This window comes from Leopardus geoffroyi, chromosome C1 (assembly GCF_018350155.1).
Source record: "Leopardus geoffroyi isolate Oge1 chromosome C1, O.geoffroyi_Oge1_pat1.0, whole genome shotgun sequence".
In the NCBI taxonomy this organism is placed as follows: domain Eukaryota; kingdom Metazoa; phylum Chordata; class Mammalia; order Carnivora; family Felidae; genus Leopardus; species Leopardus geoffroyi.
This window is the reverse complement of record NC_059328.1, coordinates 166,466,301-166,491,910: the sequence shown is the minus strand read 5'-3', so window position 1 is coordinate 166,491,910 and position 25,610 is coordinate 166,466,301. Positions and strand designations below refer to the sequence as shown.

Here is a 25,610-nt window from a genome sequence, read left to right as displayed (position 1 = left end):
TTAGAAAGAAAATTCAAAGGAATCATGGAAAACCACACAAAATTACCAAGTAACTCCCTCTCCCCACAACACATCCTGGTACAAAGTACTTTTACATACAATATTATCATCCAAGTTGCATTTTTAAACTAAAACTTGGAGGCAGATGTGAACTAACTTGTCAAAGTCAATGTTCTATCACCACCCTCAAAAAGAGATTGCTAATTTCCTGTTGTAAACACAGTCATCATATCTATACCAGAAGAGGAGAAAGGAAAAAGATTTGTGGATAGCTTTTTAAAGTGTCTCAAGAAATAGAACCTTACTTTCATTTAACTCATACATTACTGCTTTGCAAAGAAATGTGAAATGGACTGTTTTAAACCAAAAGGAAGCAATTAAAAAGCTCTAGCATCTTCAACTGAAAGAAATGCATGCTAACCTTTGTTTACTTTATTGTTGGCTTTGAAAACTATTATCCCTAAACCTGTCACTTCACATATGTGGCCTGCTTACAAAGAACAATTCGGAATTTTTCTCAAAGTATTTTCTTATATATTTCTTACACAGAGAAGCAAATAATTGTCAGCTGGCTACCCTATAAATGGACATTTGAGAATAGAAGTATGGCACTTTTTTATCCAAATATGTGTTTTCCTTTAAAGTTTAAAGGAAAAACTCTAGAAGCTTTTTCTTCAATGCTCTCAAAGATCAGAGTATAAATACAAATTAAACCCATAATTAGTGTTTCTAATAGCAAACAATGTACAGTATAATTTTATATGAACCAATTAACAAAAATTATATATTCAACAACACTTACTGAATGCCCACTATGTACAAAGCTATGTGACATGGGAGCTAAAAAGATGAACAGACGGAGCTTTCTGTTTCTATGAAAAGCTCTTTAATAGCATTAGTTTTGGGGATTTACCAAGTGAAAATAAAAAAACCCTTAATGGTTATCAGTCCCACTGAGGCTCCCCATGACATCTCAGCACTCACTGAAAGGCAGTGAAAGGTTGAAGACTCAATATCTCAGTGAGCCAGGAAATCATAGGATACAGCCCCAAACCTAGGCAATAAACCAGTCTGCCTTCTTCTAAAAAGACCCAGAAAAGCACTCAGCAGCAAATATAGCAAATATCAAGCATCCTCAGGACCAAATCAACAGAAATATGAAATGTGTGGAAGGGGTAATGGTCAAGGAAGAACAGTGGAAAGGAGGGAAAAGAATCTTTCTTTTATTTGACGCAGCATTTCCACCGTGATTTTAAAAATTAAAATGCTGCCTTTACATGCTGTCACATGGCAACTCTCATGTGCTTTAAGAAAAGTGAGGGTTTGGGGGCGCCTGGGTGGTTCAGTCAGTTGAGCGTCCAACTTCAGTTCAGGTCATGATCTCGCAGTCCATGAGCTTGAGCCCTGTGTCAGGCTCTGTGCTGACAGCTCAGAGCCTGGAGCTTGCTTTGGATTCTGTGTCTCCTTCTCTCTCTGCGCCTCCCCTGCTCACACTATGTCTCTCTCTCAAAAATAAATAAATATTTAAAAAAAATTTTTTTAAGTGAGGGTTTTGCCTATCCTTCTTTTAATTACCAATTGGGATTAATAATTTTGGTCAAAAAATAGTAATTCTAGTCATATTTTACTATTTGCCAGAGAGCATTTACTTATATACTGAAAATAGCAAAGCCAGAGTTAAGACTGCAAAGCAACCAAGGGACATATGCTACATCCAGTCTCTTTTCAGAAAGTTTTAAAAAATTATAAACTGTCATTAAATAATAGTTACTTAACATCAATGTTGTACTAAATGCCGAGTGAGTTAGACAAGGTCGAAATCTGAAGGAAATTTCTAGTTGAGTAACTATCCATTAACTGAAAAACAAGAGCCAATTAAATTCACTATGATCATTTCAGCTCTCATATGTCTGTGATGCTACTACTCCCATCCTGAATACTTCGGGTGACATTTGGGGAGTGTGTACTATGGGCCAGAAAAGCACAGAACACTGGACACAATAACCTGAGATTTAGGGCCTACATTACAGTGAAGAAAAACATTTGGGCAAGTTACTTAACCCCTTTGTGCATTAGTTTTCTCGTCTTTAAAATGGAGCTAACAATAATACTAACCAGTAGCATTGTTGTGAGGATTTAATAGTTAATTCAAGAAAAGCACTTAAAACAATGGCTAGCACCTAGTGAACTGCATAACATCAGCTATTATTATTGTGTCTATGTTTTCACAGCTAATAGGACAATTCTTTCTACTAAGCCCTTTCATACATTCTTAGCCGGAGTGAAAAATGATTTTAAAGAGTGTCTGAAGGACTGGGCTATTAGAGGACATGTAACAAAGGCCTTAAAGTGTTCACATCCTTTTATCCTCAATATGGCCATTTTAGGAAATAGAGTTGTAAACAAAAATCTATGTACAAGGCCATTCATCAGGTTATTTATAATGCAGAAAAACCACCTGGCTGTCCCAACTAGAATAAGTAAAACATGACACGTGCATAAAACGGAATATTCTGCACGTGTTAAAAATTAAGTTTAGCCAGGGGTTCCTGGCAGTCAGCTAGAGTGTCCAGCTCTTGATTTTGGCTCAGGTCATGATCTCACTGTTTGTGGGTTCCAGCCCCACATCAGGCTCTGTGCTGACAGCGCAGAGCCTGCTTGGGATTCTCTCTCTCCTTTTCTGTCCCTTCTCCCCTTCTTTCAAAGTGAATAAATAAACAAAAAAAATTTTAAGTTTAGTTATCGAAACAGTGAAAGGATTAGAAGTTGCTATGGGTTGCTAGGAGGAAGGATGAATAGGTGGAACAGAGGACTTGGGGGCAGTAAAACTACTCTGTATGAAACTATAATGGTGAATACATGTCACTATACATTTGTCCAAATCCACAGAATATACAGCACGAAGAATGAACTTTACTGAAAACTATGGACTTTGGGTGACAATGATGTGTCAGTCTAGATTCATCCATTTTAACAAATGTACCACTCTAGTACAGGGTATTGATAGTGGAGGCTTGGCTTATTTGGGGTAGGAGGTATATGGGAAATCTCTATGCTTTGTGCTCAGCTTTGCTGTCAACCCAAAACTGTTCTGAAAAGTAAAGTCTATTTTTAAAATTAAGTTTAGAAGAATGGAGATGATAAATAATCACGATTCATTGCTGAGTTAAAGAAAGCAATCTGTAAAGAAGTAAAAACATGTATCCAAACATTAAAATTTTGCTTCCAGAAATGATATTTAAAAAAAATTTTTTTAATGTTTTTACTTATTTTTGAAGGACAGAGAGTGCATGAGCAGGGGAGGGGCAGAGAGAGACACACACACAGAATCCGAAGCCGGCTCCAGGCTCTAAGTTGTCAGCACAGAGCCCGGTGCGGGGCTTGAACTCACTAACTGTGAGATCATGACCTGAACCGAAGTCAGACGCTTAACCGACTGAGCCACCCAGGTGCCCCCAGAAACGGTATTTTCAAAAATTTTTTAATGTTTATTTATTTTTGAGAGAGAGGGAAAGAGACAGAGTGTGAGCAGGGGAGGCGCAGAGAGAGAAGGAGACACAGAATCCAAAGCAGGCTCCAGGCTCTGAGCTGGCAGCACAGAGTCTAACACGGGGCTCAAACTCATGAACCGTGAGATCATGACCTGAGCCAAAGTCAGATGCTCAACCAACCGAGCTACCCAGGTGCCATTACAAACAGTCTTAAAGGTGATTTTTAAACATGTTTTTCTGTATTTGCAAAATTTTCTACAATGAGCTTGCATCACTTTAAATATGGCAGAAAGTTTTAGTACTTTCCTTTAAAATGTCACCTAGTTTTTAATTCAAAGTTATTGAAAAAAGACATGTTAAATAGAAAAGAAACAATCACTGACATAAACTGACATTTCTAACATCTCCACAAACCTGCAGAATCTCACCAATGACATAAAATCCTGTATCTTTGAGCTATCATGTACTCATTCATCCCACAAATATTAAACACCCATCATGAACTAGGTTCTAGGAATACAGCAATAACTAAGCTAGACAATGAAAGTTAGGAGACAAAAAAAAAAAAAAAAAAAAAAAAAAAACCACCAAATAAACATATAAGGAAGATGTTCTCAGACTGGGATGCACAGGGGCGTGATAAACAGACATCAGCGGAGTGCTGGGGAGCGCTTCTCTGATATTCGAGCTGACACGGGAAAGGTGAGGAGGAGCCCAGGGGGGAAAGGTGTTCTAAAGGAAGAAAAAGAGCAAGTGCCAAGACCATGGAGCGGGACTAATCCAGGTTTATTAAAAGAACAGCAACAAGGTCACTGTGGCTGGTCATCAGTAAAAGTTGGGTCTTCACAGCTCTGCATCCAAAACACCTTGAAGCTACTGAACAATTATTATTTAAAATTGGTTAAGAGCCCAGGCTTCAGAGCCAGAGAGGTTTGACTCTACCTTGGTCACTTTCTGCAGGTGGACTGTGAGTTGGTTACCTCCTGCCTGGACCATAGCTTCCTCATACATAAGATGGAAGTAACAATAGCTACTGCAAGAGCATCTGCAAGGCTTTAAACAAGAGGATAATCATCTCAAATGTTTAGGAGAATGCTTGCCAGACAAAAAATGCTAAACAAATGGTAGCTAGTCTTAAAAGTGCCCTTTAGAGAATTAGAGAATAAAAAAGAAAGAAAGAAAGAAAGAAAGAAAGAAAGAAAGAAAGAAAGAAAGAAAGAAAGAAAGAGAAAACTAGAAATTTTACTATATATGAATCACATCAATATAAATAAATGTATCTAATCTGACATGGTGCTTCTTTTGGTTTAATGTCATGTCCCAGAAATTCTATTATATGCTATTTTGTCAAGAAAAGTCAATAAATCCCCAACCAAATCTCTCTGACCCCAGGAAGGATGAGGAGGGAATGCTTTTCATGGTCTTTCTTTAAACCTCCTTCTCTGTGAGTCTTCTGTTATATTTGTGATAGCCCATTTCTCTTCCTAAAAGTTCTTCCCTGCCTTGACTCAGGGACATGACTCTCAGTCTTTCACCTATCCATCTGTTCCTCCTCTACCCCAGACTTCTCCTTCTGGTCTTCCCACTCCCTAAAAATGTCATCTGTTCCTAAACTTTTATCCATGCCCCTCTTAACCACAAAACCTCCTGGGATACCACACAGCACTAAATCACATTCTTGGTGTGACACTTAACCTTATTACACTTGATATTACACTAAGTTATATCTTATCTCCCATATTGGAAGGGCAGGTTCTTCAAAGCAGGATTGACAGCTAAATCATCTTTATTTCTCCCTTTAGACCTAACAAAACCTCTTGAACATAGTCGTTTTTATCAGTAACTACGTGGGTAAGCATATAAAATACTTCTAACAGATTAGTAACATTAAAATAGACCCTTAGAAATACTGTTGGCAATTTTCTTATCTCTCTCAAATTAGCTTTTGATCTGTAACAAGGCATAAAAGACATTATGACTGTATTTACATTTTACATAGTAAGTTTCTAACTAATGAATAATGTAGTTAATTTTCCATTAACATGGTGTTACGTAGCACTTACTATGTACCCTGTTCTTAGAAATGTATATGCCTTCACACATTCTATCCTCCTAACAATCCTCTGTGTTAGGCACTATTTTTATATTTTCCATTTTAGGAAACTAAAGCAAAGAAGAGCCAATCAACTTTATTCAAAGTCACACAACTGGACAAAGCCAAGCCAGGATTTGAACCCAGGCAGCCTTGGCCCCAGTCTGTGCTTATAACACTAAGCCTTACCTAAACAGCCACTCTCTAGAACAATCTAATTTTACATAAGCATTTTTGAACCCATCTAGAACTTTTACAGAAGCTTGCTATTCATAAATAACATATTTTTTTCTATAATATAAACAAATATATCTGTATTAACCACATCAAAGTTCTGGCTAAAGTATGCATATATAATACACTAATGCAAGTATCATAGTACCAATTTTACATTAAATAGTGCAATATTTTAAGTTACCTCATCTTAACTTCTGAATGTTACCAATCTAACACGGAATATTCTTGAGTATCCTGGGAAATTTATATTTTCATATAGATTTTTCTGTATTCTGAATCAATTTTTAAATTCAAGAAAACTAAGAATTTTCATGAATATGTAACATAAATCACACTAATGGTTCTTAGCATTAGTGTCACAGAGGACAACTATAATAATGCTATAATCTTGTTGAAAATGACAATTTAATATATGATGTTAGATTTTTAAAGGCTATACTTAGCCTTAATTAATTTACCTCTAGAAAATAATCTCCATTACTACAAAGTCTGCTTAATTCCCAGATGTTATACTTAAAGCTTTTAGGCTAATAAATCCAAAAATAGTAGAGAATTCTATTATTAAAATGCAAAACAAACTTTTAATGAACAAAATTCTTAAAATACCATAAGCCACTGCTTGTAGGTCTGATTTCTCAGCAGTTAATTTTTAAAGAAAAATTGTTTCAGTCTTTGCCTCACCAAAAGTAAAAACATCCAAGAGTGTTCAAAAGTAAAATCCTATTGACTAATCATAAAAGTAACCTGCCAAGGGGCACCTGGGTGGCTGTTGGTTAAACGTCTGACTCTTGATTTCGGCTCAGGTCATGATTTCATGGTTTGTGGGTTCAGCTCTGCATCCACTGACAGCACGGAGCCTGCTTGGGATTCTCTCTCCCTCTCTCTCTGCCTATCCCCAGCGTGCTCTCTTTCTCTCAAAAACAAACAAACAAATAAAACTTTAAAAAAAGTAGCCTGCCAAAACCAGACAGTCTTTTTACCCTTTTAAAGAGTGTAACATCTAAAGTATGCAGCCTAGACTCTGACAAGCTCATTCCCCGGGTCCTCACACTTGCTGTTCCCTCTGGTAGGAAAGGATCTGGACCCAGATTTGTTCACAACCTGCTCTTTCCCATCCTTCAAGTCCAGCTCAAATGTCTCCACCTAGCAAGGCCTTCTGCCTGGACAGTTCACCCAAATAAGTCATTGTTATGGATTGAATTGTATCCCCCCAAAAGATATGCCAAATTCCTAACCCCCCCTCCCATACCTCAGAATGTGACCTCATTCAGAAATAAAATTGTTGCAATGTAAGTAGTTAAGATGAGGTCATACTGGACTAGGATTAGCTCTTAATCCATCATGACCAGTGTCCTTATTCAAAGAGGAGACACACAAACACAGAGAAGGCCATGGGAAGAAGGTAAGCAGAGACTGAGTTATGCCACAGCAAGTCAAGGAACGCCTGGGGTCACCAGAAGGTAGAGGAGACAAGGAGAGACACATCTTGATTTTGGACTTCTAGCATCTAGCACTGAGAAAGTACATTTCTATTGTTTTAAGCCACCCAGTTCCTGGTGCTTTATTACGGCAGGGCTAGGAAACTAATATACCCACCACCACTATTAACTGCTCTCTGACCCATCAATCACTTTCCTTGTCCTTACAGTTCTCAATGGTATCTAAAACGGCAAATGACTGTCTTTTATTTTTCAGTTACTTTTACTGACTGCCTTCCTTCATTAGAAAATCAGCCTCATGAGCGAAGAGGCCTTTTCTGACTTCAAAGCAGAGCCTGGCACACAGTAGGCGATCAAGAAATATTCTGTTAAATAAATTGATGACCTTGAGAAAGATGACAGGATTAAAGAATGCCAAATGATCATTCACCTCCCACATTCTCAGCAAGTATAAACTGGCCCTAAAAAAGAAGCTCCTGTTTTACTTGGGAGGACAAAATCCGCAAGGGGCGGCCAAAGGGAAGACCCATGGTGGAACAGGAACGAGAAAGGAGCCTCTGAGTTGTAGGGGACAGTGACTGCTGTGGGGTTTCAGGAATGAGAAGGTAAGAGGGGGCAAGAAGGAAGTGATGGGAGAGAGAGACCTGCATGTGGCAAGGGCAAGAGCCGGTGATGGAAGCTGAGAAGAGACAAAATGCCACTGGGTGGGGAGAGGGAAGGGCAGCCTCCTTGAAACAGCCAGAGATGGGCTGACCTAGGGGACTGAGGGCTGCTTTACCCCAAGTTGATTAGAAATCAGGATTTTCTACTTACTTAACAAACTAATTTTCAAAGAACCATAATAATGATAATTAAAAAGGATTGTAACAATTTTTAGAAAAAGTATTTTGCAACATGATTCCTACGATCATTACCAAAGTTTTCCTTTCCTTTAGTATAACTCATAACTATTCATATCATTGCTTATTAAATTCATATCAGCATATTATTGTTCCTCCCCAAAGCTATGACCCACTAACTATTCAGTTGCTACCTTGGCTTTCTCCGTCTTACTAATCTCTACCTTAATATTCAGCATCCCTTTGTGGGCTCTAAGATGGCAAAGGCATGATGAAACAATCCCCCTAAAGAAAGCATGTGTTTAACAGTAAAGCACCAGAAAAGGTTTTAGAGATTATAAAAATATTCTATGGAATGGATATGTCAAGGTATGAAGGGGAGAGTCTTATCTATACAACAAGGAGGGTGGAAGAGACCAGTGATTCTTAGAACGAGCTCCCAAAACCAAGGGCACTTTAAAAAACGTATATTCTGGGGGCGCCTGGGTGGCTCAGTCAGTTAAGCGTCCGACTTCGGCTCAGGTCATGATCTTGCGGTCCGTGAGTTCAAGCCCTGCATCGGGCTCTGTGCTGACAGCTCAGAGTCTGGAGCCTGTTTCAGATTCTGTGTCTCCCTCTCTCTGACCCTCCCCCGTTCATGCTCTGTCTCTCTCTGTCTCAAAAATAAATAAACGTTAAAAAAAATTTTTTTTAAATAAAAAACGCATATTCTGGGGCACCTGGGTGGCTCGATCGGTTGAGCATCCGACTCTTGGTTTCGGCTCAGGTCATGATCTCACAGTTCGTGGGTTCAAGTCTTGCATCAGACTCCACGCTGACAGTGCAGAGTCTGCGTGAGATTCTCTCTCTCCCTCTGTCTGCCCCTCCCCCCCTTTTCCCTTTCTCTCAAATACACTTAAAAAAATAAAAATGCATATTCCTAGACACCGTATGACACCTCAGGAAAAATGGCTGCGACCCGCACATAACATTTTTCTCTGTACTACCACTGTAAACCACCTCTGAGGGAGTCAGAGTAGCAATTAATACCATCTCCATGTCTGCATTCTTGCAGCCTCAGGTTTCTGCCACCATCTTCTTCAATGTCTCCTCTCTCTGAGCTCTCATCTGCACCCTGTTCCTAATCAGCGTTCCTTGGGTCTCCCTCCCAGTGAGAACAGTTAGCTGGGAGCCCAGTGGCAAGACCAGGGACACCACGCAAACTGATGCATGACAACTCTGTCCCAAAGGGCAACCACTTGTGACTTCCCTCCTCTTTGGACTGTAGCCTGTCAGAGGAGTAGTAAGGGTGAGTCTTCATGGCAACTACCATGTTCAGTCCAGAATGGGCCCCACATCTCCAAAGCAATGCTATTGGTTACAACTACTCAACATTCTTGATCAGTACAAGTGATCCTCAAGACTTTTGTTTATTGAAATATAACGGACAGACAAGATACTATTCATTTTAAGTGTACATCATATGATCTGACATTTTTATACATTACGAAATGATCCCACTTATTAGTCTAGTTACCTTCTGTCACCATACAAAGCTGTTACAATATTAGTAACTATATTCCCTATGCTGTACATTGCATCCCCATGACTGAAATATCTTATAACTGAAGTTTGCACCTCTTAAAGAAATATTAAAATTAACTTGGTTTGAATAGATAATATGTTCATATGCTTAAAAATTCAAAAGTAAGGGATATACTAAATAAGTGTCCTAAGTAAGTGTCCTTCCATCCCCCCCCGAACCGTCCAATTTTCTTCCCCAGAGTCAATCACTGTTAGCAATTCCTTGTGTCATCTTCCAGAGACAGTCTTTTTCAAAAAAAAAATTTTTTTTGTAACATTTATTCATTTTTGAGAAACAGAGTGCAAGCAGGGAAGGGGCAGGGAGAGGGAGACACAGAATCCGAAGCAGGCTCCAGGCTCTGAGCTGTCAGCACAGAGACTGACGTGGGGCTTGAATTCACAAGCTGTGAGATCAGGACCTGAGCCAAAGTCAGACGCTTAATCAACTGAGTCACCCCGGTGCCCTAGACATAGTCTTTACACATAAACACATATTTATAAACTCATATTTAATACCAATGGCCATATACCACTCTGTACCTTGATTTGTTCCCTTATTATATCTTAGAGATCATTCCATATCAGCAAATATAAAATAATCTCACTCTTTTTAACAGCTACCTAGTTTTGTTTCTGCTCATAATTTTTTAACCAATCCCATATGAATAGATATTTAGCTTTCCCTAAGTCTTTTGTCATTACAGACAATGTTGCAATGGACATCTTTGTGCAAATTTGTTTCGGATGTACATGTAGAACTATAGAAAAATTTCTTATTAGTCAGTCAGAGAAAGACAAATATCATATGACTTCACTCCTATGAGGACTTTAAGACACAGAACAGATGAACACAAGGGAAGGGAAGCAAAAATAATATAAAAACAGGGAGGAGGACAAAGCATAAGAGACTCATAAATATGGAGAACAAACAGAGGGTTACTGGAGGGGTTGTGGGAGGGGGGATGGGCTAAATGGGTAGGGGCATTAAGGAATCTACTCCTGAAATCATTGTTGCACTATATGCTAACTAACTTGGATGTAAATTTAAAAAATAAAATAAAAAAATAAATGCTTAAAAAATACATATAAATTAAAAATATAAAATAAAAAAAGAACAAAAAAAATTTCTTGGATTTTCCAGGATGAGAAGGTAGGTGAGTTTTTAATTTTGGTATCCATAGATGCTGTACCATTTTGTACCCCTATCAATACTATATGAGCCTTTCAGCTTCCCTAAAGCCTTGCCACCATAAGGGATTAATAAACATCAAAGATCTTTGCCAACTTAATAGGTTAAATAGTTTAAAATTGCATTTCTCTTATCATGAGTTAATTTCGTCTTTTTAAGCACCATTCGTAATTCCTTTTCTGTGAACTATTTGTTTGTTCCTTTGCCCCCTTTCCTGTTAGATTAACAGTTATTTTTCTTGTTGATCTATAGGAGCTCTTTGGATATTGAGGAATTAAGCCTTGTCTGTGACATGATACAGTTTCTTTCTCATGTGGCCATGTTTATCTTCTCTCTGTACAGATAATATTTTTCCTTAAATGGAATTTAATTTATCACCACTTATCTTACTTATTCTGCATTCTTCAAGATAGTTCGAAGTTGATTTTTTTGTTAAGTGTAGAGGCAGATATCTTCCCTTGATCTGATTTCCATCAGCTGGGACTGAAATGAGACTATAAGACAAGCTGGCATAGAATACCCATGTCCTTCCCTCCCTGACCTTCCTCCTCCATCACCCTGAGCTCTTTCAGACCTTGCTTGCTGCTCTCTCACTTTCTTCACCGAGTTTCACGTGAACCCTACATTTGCTTGGCCTACCTTGGAGCTCACACTCTTTTTATAGTTCTTGCTTCCATTTGAAGTTTACTGAGATCAAAAAGAATTTCATTAATGTCTTTTCATAATCAACATGCCATTCAAACTGTGCTGCTTTTTCTATTCTAGGAAAATTATACAACAAAAACTGCTCAGATTGTTGCCTGATGGGGTGCGAATATGCAAAAGATTGTCTAGCTGCTACAGATAAACAGAAAGCAAAAATGTTATCTTAATTTAAAATAAAAAAAAATCAGACTTCATCTCCAGAAATGACATGAAACAATTTTTTTTTTAATTTTTAGTGTTCCTTTAGATACTTTATTCTTGAAACTTTAGTCATTGATAATAGTTTGTTACTTATAGCAACATTGTATAATATACAAAAAATCAAAGTAACTTGTTCAAATTAGGATAAAACTTAGGTACTGTATAGGAGATGTAAAATAAACCTATGGCTAAAAATTGAGGCCAGGTTTATTTTAGGTTTGACTTTAGAAGAAAAAAAAAAAAAGGTTCTAAAAATACACTGCTGTTGTTCTCCCTTCTACTTCCACGCTCTTTTCAAAAGGTGGGTAGGTCTGTCTCAAGATCTATGGTGAGAACTGCCTCGATATGATGCAAGATCAAAAAGTAGAAGTTAACGTTCTATTCCTGACTCCATTCCCTCCACACGTTGATTGTCTCTTATATTAGCATATGGAAAGAGAATGACAAAGGAAAAGAGAAAGTACACAGCACTGGATAATTTAATTTTTCTCTATCCTTTCCTGTCCATGGAGTTAAAAGACAAAGCTATGAGTATCAAAATAGCAAACAGCCAAAATTTTTGAATAATGATATTTGTAGTGTTCATTCTTCTCATCATACCCTCAGAACAAAGTCTTTTTTCTAAACCCACCCCCCCCCCAAAATTAAAAATGGATATATGTATGATTTCACTTTCTATACCAGACATTCAAGAAGGAGAATGATGCAAAAGAGGATCAAAATTCCATTGGAGAGGTTGCTATCGGTTCATTTTCTCATTCATTTACCCATAATTTAGGGAAAAGCATTATTTCCTGTTATCCCCAACAGAAGCAAATTCTTTGGCACACTATCTTCTAGCTATATTTGTACATGGGGCTTGCACCTCACTGGGCAAATCTCTAAGCCTCAGGTTATCCACCTGGAAAACAGGAGAGGCTGGAAAAGAAGATGTTTTTTGTTTGTTTTAAGATTTATTTATTTTTGAGAGAGAGCACAAACAGGGAAGGGGAAGAGAGGGGGACGGAAGACCTGAAGCAGGCTCTGTGCTGACAGCAGTGAGCCCATTGCAGGGCTTGAACTCACAAACTGTGAGATCATGACGTGAGCCAAAGTTGAACGCTCAACCACCTGAGCCACCCAGGTGCCCCCGGAGTAGATCTCTTAAACCTCTTTCAGCTCTAACATCTTATGAATCAATATGAATGTCATTCAAGCAGCAACACATCAAGCAAAGATAAGTATTTCTAGTGCCTGAGTATTTTCTTCATATATTTTATAAATTCATATATAGGTTTTCTTGAGTAGAGAAAAATATAATCCATCGTCTCTAAAGCAGAAGATAATTCTTGGTGTATTAATCATGAATTTTTTGCACCCAGCGTCAACACTGGTGAAACACATTCAAAGTACAATCTGCCAGTATCTTATTTAAAGGTACTTATTTAGGGGCGCCTGGGTGGCTCAGTCAGTTGAGCATCCGACTTCGGCTTGGGTCGTGATCTCACGGTCTGTGGGTTTGAGCCCCGTGTCGGGCTTTGTGCTGACAGCTCAGAGCCTGGAGCCTGCTTCGGATTCTGTGTCTCCCTCTCTCTCTCTGCCCCTCTCCTGCTTATGCTCTGTCTCTCTGTCTCTCTCTGTCAAAAATAAATATAAACATTAAAAAAAAATTTTAAGGTACTTATTTAAACTTACTTTTACGTAAACTTGTTTACATATTTACTTATTTAAACTTATTTGAAGTTTAAGAACTTAGTCACCTACTTAACACTCTCTCTAACCCAATTTTCCCTTAGATAGTCCTGGATATTCAGCTACTTGGCTTGGCCTCCTCTCTAGCTCTGCTGTTTGACAGCTTACTGCAGATTTGGAGACACTGGCCTTGTTAGATGGAATACCATCACAAAGGGTAGGTTTTACTTTCATAAACTGCCAAGCAGTAGCAGAAAGAGTCATCGGATTGTTCTGCTTTCTTTAGTTAATGTAATCCTTACAGTTTACAGATATTTAACATTTACATTATAATTTATTCTAGTATAAAAACTATACTAAGGGGCACCTGACTGGCTCAGTCGAAAGAGCATGTGACTCTTGATCTCAGGGTCATGAGTTCAAGCCCCAGGCTGGGGTTAGAGATTACTAAGAAACAGAGATAAACTTTAAAAAAAAAAAAAAAAAACAGGACTGATTTTAAAAACTACACTACTGGGGCACCTGGGTGGCTCAGTCGGTTAAGCGTCCAACTTCAGCTCAGGTCACGATCTCACGGTCCATGAGTTCGAGCCCTGCGTCGGGCTCTGGGCTGATGGCTCAGAGCCTGGAGCCTGCTTCCGATTCTGTGTCTCCCTCTCTCTCTGCCCCTCCCCCGTTCATGCTCTGTCTCTCTCTGTCTCAAAAATAAAATAAACATTAAAAAAATAAATAAATAAATAAATAAATAAATAAATAAATAAAATAAAATAAAATAAAATAAAAACTACACTACTGTACCAAGTAAGTGAACATAAACTCAAAGAGAAAGGGTTCATATAACTCAACAGGAACATCATCTTGAGACCACCATGATTCAGTATATTCAATTCCCTATAATACTATGTTGGATCTTTTAATAGACATTCATATTTGTCTATTTTCTATTTTTCCCTTTAAAAACCAATTCAGCACTAGGACACACTCCATTCGTTACAAATCTGACTTCACTCACCCAGCTCTCCCTTTCCTGATCCCTTTCTCCTATTTGACAACATTTAAGTGTCCATGACAAAAGGACTTACCATGAGTTTAAAACTTTCTGCTTTAAAAAGCCGATAAAAGAGAAGTACATTTAAAGTAACTGTTCTTTGCAGGCACTGCATTTTTTTCCCCATAGCACTCTCAATTCAAGGAGGTCTAAACATAAATCTGGAAAAAGTTTAAGGAACAAAAGAAAAAATAGATACTTCATGCAAATTCTAAAACCAAAGCCAGATCCACCCCACACACATGCATACATATTCAATAGTGACTTGTTTTTGGTAGATTCTGTTTTGGGTAGGTCCCTGAGGGCAGAAAGGTTTACGACCCAACACTTAATATGGTGTCTGGTACACAGTAGGTGCTCAGTAAAGGCTACGTGAATGAAGAAGAAAGGCACTTGATGGCCCATGTCACCTTCACATAAGACCCACAGACTCTGGTCACTTCTCTGTGAAAGTGATCAGCTCAGGGTTTGGTAACTGAATGGATGGATGCAAAACTGCCTCCAAAGTTCTTGGAAACTCAGAACCATGCCAGAAACCATGCCAATTTCACTAACTGAGATGTGTATCATGTCAGTTATCCCTAAAATTAATTTTAGCTCATTATTTTGACCAAAGCTACTAAGTCCACCCTGGTTTTCAAATCATTAAATATTTATATCTATTGAGGGGATGTGGGGAAGGTGTAGCTGAAGCAAGGAATGTGACTAATCATTCACATGAGAGAGTAGAGAGAGAGTCCTTTACTCTCTTAGGAGCTTTTAGATAATTTCTGACTATAATGGTAAGCAACAACCTTTTTCCTTTGGAAGGTCTATCTTTTCCTTTTTCTTTTTTTCTTTAAGATACTGCCACATTTCCATTCAACTGCTGTTGGAACCACCAGCAAGATGTCAAGATGTTCTCCAAATCACTATGCCAAGGAAAGGCAATTGAGGACTAGATTGCCTTGGAGAAAACTATACAGCCACTAATCATTGTATCAGCTGGTGCGAAATCAGTGAGAAAATAACATTAGAGAGGATGAGAAGACATCAAGAAATATATGTAAAATCAGAAAAGAATTTTAAAATATGATAATAAAATGCTGAATACCTATCATAATATTTACAAATTAAAATGCCAGCTATGGGGCGCCTGGGTGGCTCAGTCAGTTGGGCGTCCGAATTCGGCTCAGGTCATGATCTTGCGGTCCGTGAGTTCAAGCCCCGCGTCGGGCTCTGTGCTGACAGCTCAGAGCCTGGAGCCTATTTCAGATTCTGTGCCTCCCTCTCTCTCTGACCCGCCCCTGTTCATGCTCTGTCTCTCTCTGTCTCAAAAATAAATAAACGTTAAAAAAAATATATTAAAAAAAAAAGAAAAAATGCCAGCTAAAATGGTATTCAATCAAAGTGACCCTATATATTATCCCAGAATAGCCCTAGAAATAAAAAGCCTTATCCTGTCCCCACAGGAGGGCACAAGCAACTCTTTATTATAATGAAGAGAACCTAAAAGATTGAAACCCTTTATCTTTTTCAATGGAGTATATATCAGAGAATATAAACGCATGTGCCATTACTTTCCAACATTAGATGGCAAATTGCATGAAAGCAAACATTAGCCCTAAAGACTCTAGTCCCTCAATCACATCTTGTTCCCCGCACCCATGGGAAGTGGCCATTAGTATCTTCATTTTAGATGTGCCATAACTGAAGATCAGAGGGGTTTTTCCCCCGAAATTACATACAACTAGTAAATTGTCCAGAAAGATTTGATTTCAACCCTTGTGGTTGTGATGCCAGTACATTCTCAATTCCATGAACCCTACTCACTGCCAATGCCAAAACATCTTCTTCACACCTTAAACCATTAATCCTTAACCTCCTTTACACAAGTAAATAAAAAATTACACAGATGAATTTTATGTACTCTTCCCTCTCAGATAATCTTCCACATGCAACAGATAAATCATTAGAAAATCACATTCTTCGCTGTGAGTGTCCTAACTGCCCACCAGCTCCATGCTCACATTTTCAAACATGAGCTTGAATATCTATTACCCCACACTTGACACGTCTAAATCCTATTAAAATCTCCTACCACAACTCTCTATTTCTTTTAATTATAGTGAAACATCTTTGACTCCTTCCTCCTCTTCTTATTTAGGACCTTAAGTCTTGGATTCTCCTCCCAGTGTCTTTTAAAATCCATTCTTTCCTTTTAGTTCTCGCCAAGTGGAGAACTCTCATCTCAATCAGCCAGGTATTCCTAGCCAGTAACCTGCCTGAATCTCTCCCCCTCCCACCCCCACCTCCCAATCTATCAGTTTTCCAGACTTTTTAATAAACTCTTTGAGTGGTTCACTGTTGGAAAATTTCCCATGGCTTTTTCCACTTGTGTTCATTTCCTCTGTCCAAGATGGCTGAAGTTCCTCTTCTCAGCAAGGCTACTTCCTGCTCATCTTCCCTGTAAGCCTCTGCTGTGAACTCTATGTAATACATGCCTATGCACAGGGACTGCTTCCTTGTCCCTCAGCTGACATCTTGTGGGTCTTTTAGTACAGTAGCCTGTTCTGCCTTGTGTTAACTCTATATTGTCCTTATTTTCTTTTTCCTGAGTTATTACTGATCTATGCATGACCCCCCCCCTTTTTTTTTAAATATAATGATCACTTAAGAACTTACCACCAACTCTAACTACTAGATCATTACCAATAACTTATATCCATCTGTGTGTTCCTCCTCATGACATCTGCCTGGTCCTCCCAGAAGACAACTGCTATCCTAGGTTTTAAGTTTATCATTCTCTTGCTTTAAAACAAACAAAGTAAGTAACTAACATGCATTTCAACACATACACATATATAAATGCTTGTTTGTATTTGATGATTTGTGTTTGCTTATTTCCCCCGCTTGTGTAAATTAGTATAACAATTTTGGGAAATAATTTGGAAATGTCTAGTAAGTTGAACTCACACATCCTACAAATCAACAATTCTGTACGGTGGTATTTACCCAAAAGAAACACGTGCACTGTGCCCCAGGAAACATGAATGATCAGAGAAGCACACCTAGCAATTTTTTTTTTTAAGTAGAAACAAAAAAAGGCCATTGGCAGAACAGGGAAACATATTACTATAGACACATAATGGAATAATGTGCAGCAATGAAAGTGAATGAACTACAGCTGTATACAACATGGATGAATCTTGGTGACAATATGTTCAATGGAAAAAAATTACCAGAAGTCAATGGGTAGTATGAGACCTTTTTTGGAAGATTAAAAACAAAATAAAAAAAAAGTATTATAAGTATTACTTAACCTTTGCAGTTAAAAAAAAAAAAAAATCTCTCTTTTGAGAATTCATGACTTATCTGCCCAAACTAGTCTACAAATTCTTGAAGGCAGAGTCATCTTTATTTCTCATGTGTATTTCCCACAGTGCCTACACCAATGTCTTGAACAGGTAGATGCTCAATAAGTTATTATCCATTGAATGACTACTGAATGCTACCTAAACAAGGCATTTTAATGAAATATAAATCTTCTCCCTCATCCAGCAGATTCATGAATAAAGTCACATAAAACTTTTACCTACTTATGCATTAACCTAATTCTATTTCTGCAATGGTACTACAGATCTCCAACCACACATATTTCATCTTAGAAGGACTTCACCTTTCTTCTTGGAGTAAGGTAACATAAGGTAAAGCAATCCAGGGGCAAGAAAACTTATGAGATCCTGCAAAAGTTCGGCAGAATCACAGGACACTATACCAAGAGACATCTGATGAACCACATGATTTGAAACTGAGACATCCCAAGAGGAATCCAGCCACTGAATGTACAATTGAGTCAATCAACATCAAAGCTGAAAATATGGGCAAAAACTGGATCTTTAGGTTTTCTAAAAGCAAAGATTTTCATTAGAAAATATTTTGTTTCCACTCTGAGGGGGAAAAAAAAAATTACTTCTTAGGGGGAAACACAGGAAATCCCGGGGTAAAAGAATAACCGGAATACTATTCCACCAATCAGGGCCTTCCTTCTAACTCAACGAGGACTATGCAGAGTCTCCATAGGTGATTAGAGGGGAGCTACACTGCAGCTTCCCTCCGACCTTGGGAACTCTGCTCACTGAGTTACTGCGAGGTCTCCCGTTTCATTTATTATTAGTCTTTGTATCTGCAATGCTGTAGCTTTGGTGAGGACTATCAACACTGTGAGCCTGCAGTACCCAAAACTGTAGAAATGCTTCCAAAAAACAAATGGGAGGGGAGGAGGGAGGAAAAATCACAATCAAGAGAAAAACAAAGTTAATGACATGAAGACGGGATGTTTTTAAATTTCACCTTTGAAGAAAGACTGCATTTATTTTTTTTTTTTTAATTTTTTTTTTCAACGTTTATTTATTTTTGGGACAGAGAGAGACAGAGCATGAACGGGGAAGGGGCAGAGAGAGAGGGAGACACAGAATCGGAAACAGGCTCCAGGCTCTGAGCCATCAGCCCAGAGCCCGACGCGGGGCTCGAACTCATGGACCGCGAGATCGTGACCTGGCTGAAGTCGGACGCTTAACCGACTGCGCCACCCAGGCACCCCAAGACTGCATTTATTAATCAGCTCTGTGATCTACAACTAGCCGCTGGCAGGCAATTTATTTTTTAATTAAGAAAAGATGTCCAAGAAAAAATGATTTTGTTGTTTAGGAAAAACAAAACAAGACAAAACAAAAGTGAATATAACAATTTGCCAAAACTAGTCCAGCGATTTAAAAAAAGGAAATTCATATGGAGGAAACAACCTATAGGACTTTGCGTCTTGGAGAAAGAAAGAATCTGGCAACCCAGTGGGTTCACTTAGTTTCGTGTCATTTGCTTCATGTCCATTATGTAATGCTTTCCCCAGCTTTAGGTCTGTATGTTTAAGCTACCGTTCAGGTATATCACAGAATTGCCACAAAATCAGGATCTGGTCATAACTTTCAAAACCATCTTCAAAGGTGTCACGCAAATGTGTCTACAACAGTAGAGGCTTTTTGAAAAATCTGCTGGTGTCATTACTTCTTCCCGGCTTCCTCCCCAGGTCTCCCTACCCCTCCTCCCCAGCATCCCCGGCGACACGATCTGCGGGTAGCTCCCGGCTCGACGCAGGGGAAGCACGTCTTAACTGCAATGCAAACGTTGTCCCGGTCTGAACCAGGGAAGGCAGACTCGGCCCTGGCTGGAGGTGTGGACCAAGGCTGCAGGGAAGGCTGCAGGGGAGCCAGCAGCGGGTGGACAGGGGTGCCCCGCGAGGGCAGTCCGCAGTGCACGCGCACAATAAAACCCAATGCACAACTTCCCCAGCCGCTCCTCTCGGCTGCCCGGATTCGCTGGGAGGTGCGGCGTAGGCGTTAGCTGGAGCAGGCGCGAGCGCCGGCGCTCTCACCGCGCGGGTTCGGTTCTCCGCTGACAATTACATCAGTCCTTCTCCCGGCCCCAGCTTCAATCCCCGGCAGCCGAGGGGGAGCGGGGGCGCGGGGCAGCGCGGAGGAATGCGGGCGTGAGAGCCCGGCGGCCGGAATTCCCCAACCACGAGGGGGAAGGGAGGGCGGCGAACCGGGACCTTGACCCAGACACCCCCTCCCACCTTGGCCGTAGGGCCGGACAGGCATCGCCGCCCCCGCCGCCCGGGCCCACCGGCCGGCCGGGGAAACCCCCAGGGGGCGACGACGCCTCGAGGGCCCAAAGCCCGGGTGCCCAGCCGCGCGTCCCTCCGAGTCCTCGGCCCTCCGGACGCGCACAATGCCCCCGGGCCGCGGTGCGGGCACCGCTGTGGCGGCTCCCGGGGTCCCCCTGCGCCAGGACACCTACCTGGAGGGCAAGCAGCGGCGCCGCCGAGTCTGCGGCGGCAGCGGCGGCGGGAGGCGGCTCCGGCAGGCGGGCGGGCGGGCGGACGAGCGCGCGGGCTGGCCGGGGAGCGGAGGCGCGGGCGCCGCCTGCGCGGAGCCGCGGACTCCAGCACCGACAGCGGCGGTGGCGGCGGTGCTGCGCCTCCAGTGGTCCGCCGCGCCGCAGCCCCTCCTCTCCCACGGGCGGGGCGCGCTGGCGGGGCGGCGCTCCCGGCTCCCCGCCCCCGGCTCCCGCTAGCCGCCCAGGCCGGAGCGGCCCCGCGGGCGGCGGGCTCTCCCGCCGCGCGCTGGCCCCGTCGGCCCCCTTCTCCGCGCAGCCGGCTGAGCTCCGGGCCGGGCTCGCCGAGCTTTCGACGCGCGGGATCCCACTGTCTGGCCTCACCCCCGGCCCGGCCCCCTGGGGACCCCTGGGGTCCAGAGATAACCGCCGCGGAGACCCTGGCCGGGAATCTCCGGGCCTGAGAGCCACAGAAGCGCCCCCGCCTGCCCAGGCCAGCGGAGGCGGGCCGGCCGCGGTTCTCTAGGGCTGACCCCGAAGGGCCCCGGCGCTGGGGGCCTGGAGCGCAGCCGCTCCGAGCTCCTGGGGAGAGCCGATCAGAAGGAGACAGCAGCCCGGCGGCCTCCCCGGAGGCGCTGTCCAGCCGGGGTCTCCGGCGGACGTTCAGGCTGGTCAATAAACACACAGGACTGTGTGTGCCTGCCCGCCCCGACTTCCCCACCGCCGGGTCCCTGACACCGCGGAGCCAAACTTCCCAGGCCCAGAGAAACACTTGGGTTCGGTGAAAACATATATATCCGTTGCCTAAAGCCCCACCGTACGACGACGCTTACCCACTCTCTTGAGCTCTTCCACCTTTAGACCCTTCCCAGTCTGTGCCCTAGGGTACATTAATCGGGAGGCAAATTTGCTCCAAGGACAGGGTAATTTAAATATTTGCACAGACGTTTCTTCTGTAAATGGATGACCGAGGAAATGACAAAAGTATTTCAAGACATTTCTGTCATCACCATCTTGGGGGGCGGGGGTGAGGGGGTGGGTATGAATCCAGACAACACTGATTGAGCCTAATAGGAATTATTACAGAAACAGCGCTGGAGTGCTCTATGGGCTATCTAGGCGTCCAGATTGGAAGGGGGACCGGGAGGGGGCAGGCTTCAAAAATTGAAGGTATTGCTGCCCACAGAGGCAACTCAGTGACGGCGTTTCACTGTTCTCATACTGTCCTGTTATAAAATACTAGGCGCTGGACTCTGTGACACATGGCAGTTTCGCTTTAACGCCTCCCCTGTGAAGACACTCTCCTCCAGGGAACGACCGACTGGATGGATCCCTGACCCCTCTCGGAATCACCACCACCTCCTTACTCCTTCCACGGGGGTTCCACTGACAGGAACTACGGAAACCACTCTAGCTACAAAGAAGGGAAAAGTCAAACCCCATACAAGAAAATGCACAAGTGTGGGAGGAGGTGAGAGAGAACCCACGCAGAGTCCTTAACCTAAAGAAGTGCTTCTCGACGGTTTTCACTCCTAGTAGCAGAGAACCATGAACTGCTGGGGTGGGGGAGAGGAGCTACCACAACTGAAACTCCTTTTATCTTAAGAATGCTTGCACACTTTTCACTCTAGTCCATAGCATCTCTGTGTGTTTTGCTATTTTAAAAGTAGGTGGAAGTATCAGGAAAAGGTCTCCTACCTGTCTCGTTAATGATCAAATAAGATGTGATGGAAGTACACCCTTGGCAACCGGCAGGTTAAAGAGAGCCGCCATTGCTATGGAAGCAGCTTCTCCACTCTGCATCACAATAGTTTGAAAACTCAGACTGGCATAGATACATGAATATGAATAACAGGCTTTTCACCACTTTTAGAGCTACCTCAGCAGTTGCCAGAGAGCAATGTTTTCATGAAGTGTATATTCTTGCTAAGAGTTCAGGTCATGAGTCTTAGGTTGACTAAAAGGATCTCTGCTCCCTGATTCATTCCTTTTATTCGTGCATGGGCGTTTCCAGTGAAGGAAGTTAATGATCTTCTTAAAATACTAATAATATTAATGCTATAATTTCATCACATACAAATGAACTGAGCTTCATATGAATCATAGTCCCCACCATCAATACATACAGCTCTCAGCATTTCACTTTCATTACAGTTTTTAATGTTTTTAAGTTAATTTATTTATTTTGAGAGAGAGAGAGGGAATCCCAAGCAGGCTCCCCATTGTCACATGGAGCCCAACACAGAGCTCAAACTCTCGAACCGTGAGATCATGACCTGAGCTGAAAACCAAGAGTCAGACACTTAACTGACTGAGCCACCCGGGCACCCGTCATTACAGTTTTTCTATGGGCACTATTTTAGCTGGGTTTTTTTTTTTTTAACATTTTTTTAAACTTTTATTTATTTTTGAGACAGAGAGAGACAGAGCTTGAACGGGGGAGGGTCAGAGAGAGAGGGAGACATAGAATCTGAAACAGACTCCGGGCTCTGAGCTGTCAGCACAGAGCCTGACATGGGGCTCAAACTCACGGACCGCAAGATCACGACCTGAGCCGAAGTCCATGCTCAACCGACTGAGCCACCCAGGCACCCCTTAGCTGGGGTTTCTTAAGAAGGGTGAAGTGCTAATGCTTCTTTGAAAGATGCAACCCCTGGGCATCAAGAGCAAGGAAAAGAGGATATGCACCAGGGAAGAATGGGAAGCAAATACATGATATGTTCCAAACCTGGGCCATTCTTCATGAACCTGAAAAAGCACAGTTGCTGGGCCACATGAAGTGGGCCACTGTGAATAGGAACAGCCTATCAAAGTGAGGACCAAAGAAGAAATTGACCTGTAAGCTCCCTCTCATCTCCTATTTCCCACTGGTCAAAATTTATCCCACTGGTTGTTAACTACCCAGCTTTCAGGTTGAATCATCTCTTTCCTCTGGCAGCTACTTGAAAAACAAATCCACACGGAACCATGCTATGGGATCTGTGCTGAATTGTTCCACAGACAATTTGGTTATGCTGGAAGTTGTGTTTCCCAGAATCCTCTTTTCTGTATGTTCCAGGTCTACATGTGTCCAGATGGATAAAAGCTGAAGTTGCCGGAGACTTGGGAGGCCGAAGTGAAGCAGCCCAATTACACTCTGAAAGTTGTCATTGGTTAGATATGAGACAAATATCCACATGCAAGAGGGTTCTCCTTCCTTCTCACTCTTCCAGGCTCTGTGTTCTCCTCTGCAGAATAAGTATGACCACAGCTGGGCTAACAGGCTCTTTATAGACTCTTCCAGAGGTGGTGTCCACAAAGGCCACAACCTTCTGTGGACTTCTACACCAACCCTCCTGGTGGCCTCACTGAAGCAGGTGGATGTGCTTCCACGTTCCCCTGAAAATTCAGACTGCTTCACCTCTGTGAGGGCTAGTCCCTGATCTTTTGGCAACCCTTTTCCAGACTCTTCCTTCCCCAGCTCCTCTCACAAATGTGGAGGTCTAATTGCTACAGGAAAGTCCCTATTCAACATACTTATCGTGCTTCTGCTTCCCTGATTGAACCCTGTCTGCCAGAGGCTTAAGCTTGTGGCTCATCTGCCCCAGGAGGCTTGCACTGGGTCAGTCACCTGTGGGCAATTGAGGCAGGCCAAGTAGCTGAGAAACCTAGAGAAATGTGAGGCAAAGAGGATCTGAGGAAGTACTCTAGCGGCATCCTATACGAACAGCAAAACTATTCATAATTTTGCTTTGTATTTGTTCATTGACAGTGTTCAGCCTTGAAAATATTTTAAGTGTTACTAAATTCACCTACTTTGGTGAATGATTCTCATAAACTGGAATGAACAGTGGCTTTTTTTTTAACCTTTGTTTGAGCTGGAACAAACAAAGATTTGGTTGAGATTTAACCAAATCTCAGCTGGAAAATTCTGACCAGTATCTTCCCCCAGCTATGGAAGCATCCTACCTGAGTTTCTCACTTTGTGAACATAAAGATGAGCATTCCTTTTTGTAACTCACTCTTTGTAAAGTCAATTTAAAAAAATAAATAAATTTACCATTTTATAAGATCAAAGGAACACAGTAAGAAAATCAAAAGGGAAACTCTTTGTAGCAATGAGTTCTTGCAGGAAGGGTACAATGTTAGTTTTAAGGGTGAGGGGCCTTCACATACCCTTACCTTCAGCCTGTTTTGTCACTCTTGGCATTGCCTTTGAACGTGTGCATACACTTTTCCCCCCAATTTCTTCATCACCGATGCTGTTGGAACTTTTCTTACCAAGAATATTGTCATCAAGAACCTCTGGGTAAATATCTGTCAAGGTCAGAAGCCAAACCTCCAGGTCCCGAACCCCATCTGGTCCTATACCCTTCATTCCCACACTGTCAGGATCGGCCCAGATGACTTGTTGATATAGCCCAGAGAATGTTGTTGCATCCACTTCAGAGTGAACCTTTCATTCAGAGCGCATATCAGGGTGTCTGAAAGGATGGAAAGAATTGGGATTTTGTTAGGCTTATTGGTTGCAGGGGGCTTGGGGTTTTTGATACCTATTTTATTCATTTAATTCAATACATGCTTATGAAGTATCTACTATGTGTTAGGCATAATTCTGGGTGCTTGAGATATGAGTAAGCAGCCTACTTTCATAGAGCTTACGTTCCAGCAGAGAGAGACAGACAATAAACAATAGACCTAAAGATAAGTGAATTATACAGCATGTTAGAAAGCCTAAGTAATGCAGAGAAGCATAAAAGTCGAGCACATTAAGAGGAATGGAGGGGCGCCTGGGTGGCTCAGTCGGTTGAGCCTCTGACTTCGGCTCAGGTCATGATCGCATAGTTCGTGGATTCGAGCCCCACATCAGGCTCTGTGCTGACCACTTGCTCAGAGCCTGGAGCCTGCTTCGGATTCTGTGTCTCCTTCTCTCTCTGCCCCTCCCCTGCTCACACTTTGTGTCACTCTGTTTCTCAAAAATAAAAAAATGTAAAAATTTTAAAAATTTTAAGAGGAATGGAGGTGGCCTGCCATGTTGCAATATTATATAAAGTGCTCTTCACTGAGAAGGTGCACTTGACCAAAGACTTGAAGGAGGTGAGCAAGTCAGTCAGGCAGATGTATGGGAATGGGAAGTTCCCACTCCAGTCGGTGACCAGCCACTGCAAAGCCAATGGAGTGATCATGCCTGATGTGTTCCAGGAAGGGCAAGGAGGCCAGAGTGCCTGGAATAGAATGAGAGCCGGAGACAGTGTGAAAAGAGAGAGGTAACGGGGGCCCAATCA

General features: G+C 41.8%; 1 protein-coding gene across 28 annotated transcripts in view; it reads right to left on the bottom strand.

Moving 5' to 3' along the window:
- Positions 1–20,505, bottom strand: part of OSBPL6 (oxysterol binding protein like 6) — a 217,076-nt gene extending 196,571 nt beyond the window's left edge. For 17 of the 28 annotated variants that reach the window (XM_045480325.1, XM_045480332.1, XM_045480333.1 and 14 more), the window contains exon 1: positions 20,311–20,489. The gene's annotated coding sequence lies outside the window, so the exon portion shown is untranslated. Of the gene's footprint in view, positions 1–20,310 lie in introns of all 28 variants that reach the window. The other 11 variants (XM_045480328.1, XM_045480346.1, XM_045480354.1 and 8 more) reach the window with 6 other exon arrangements.
- Positions 20,506–25,610: the final 5,105 nt, after the last annotated feature.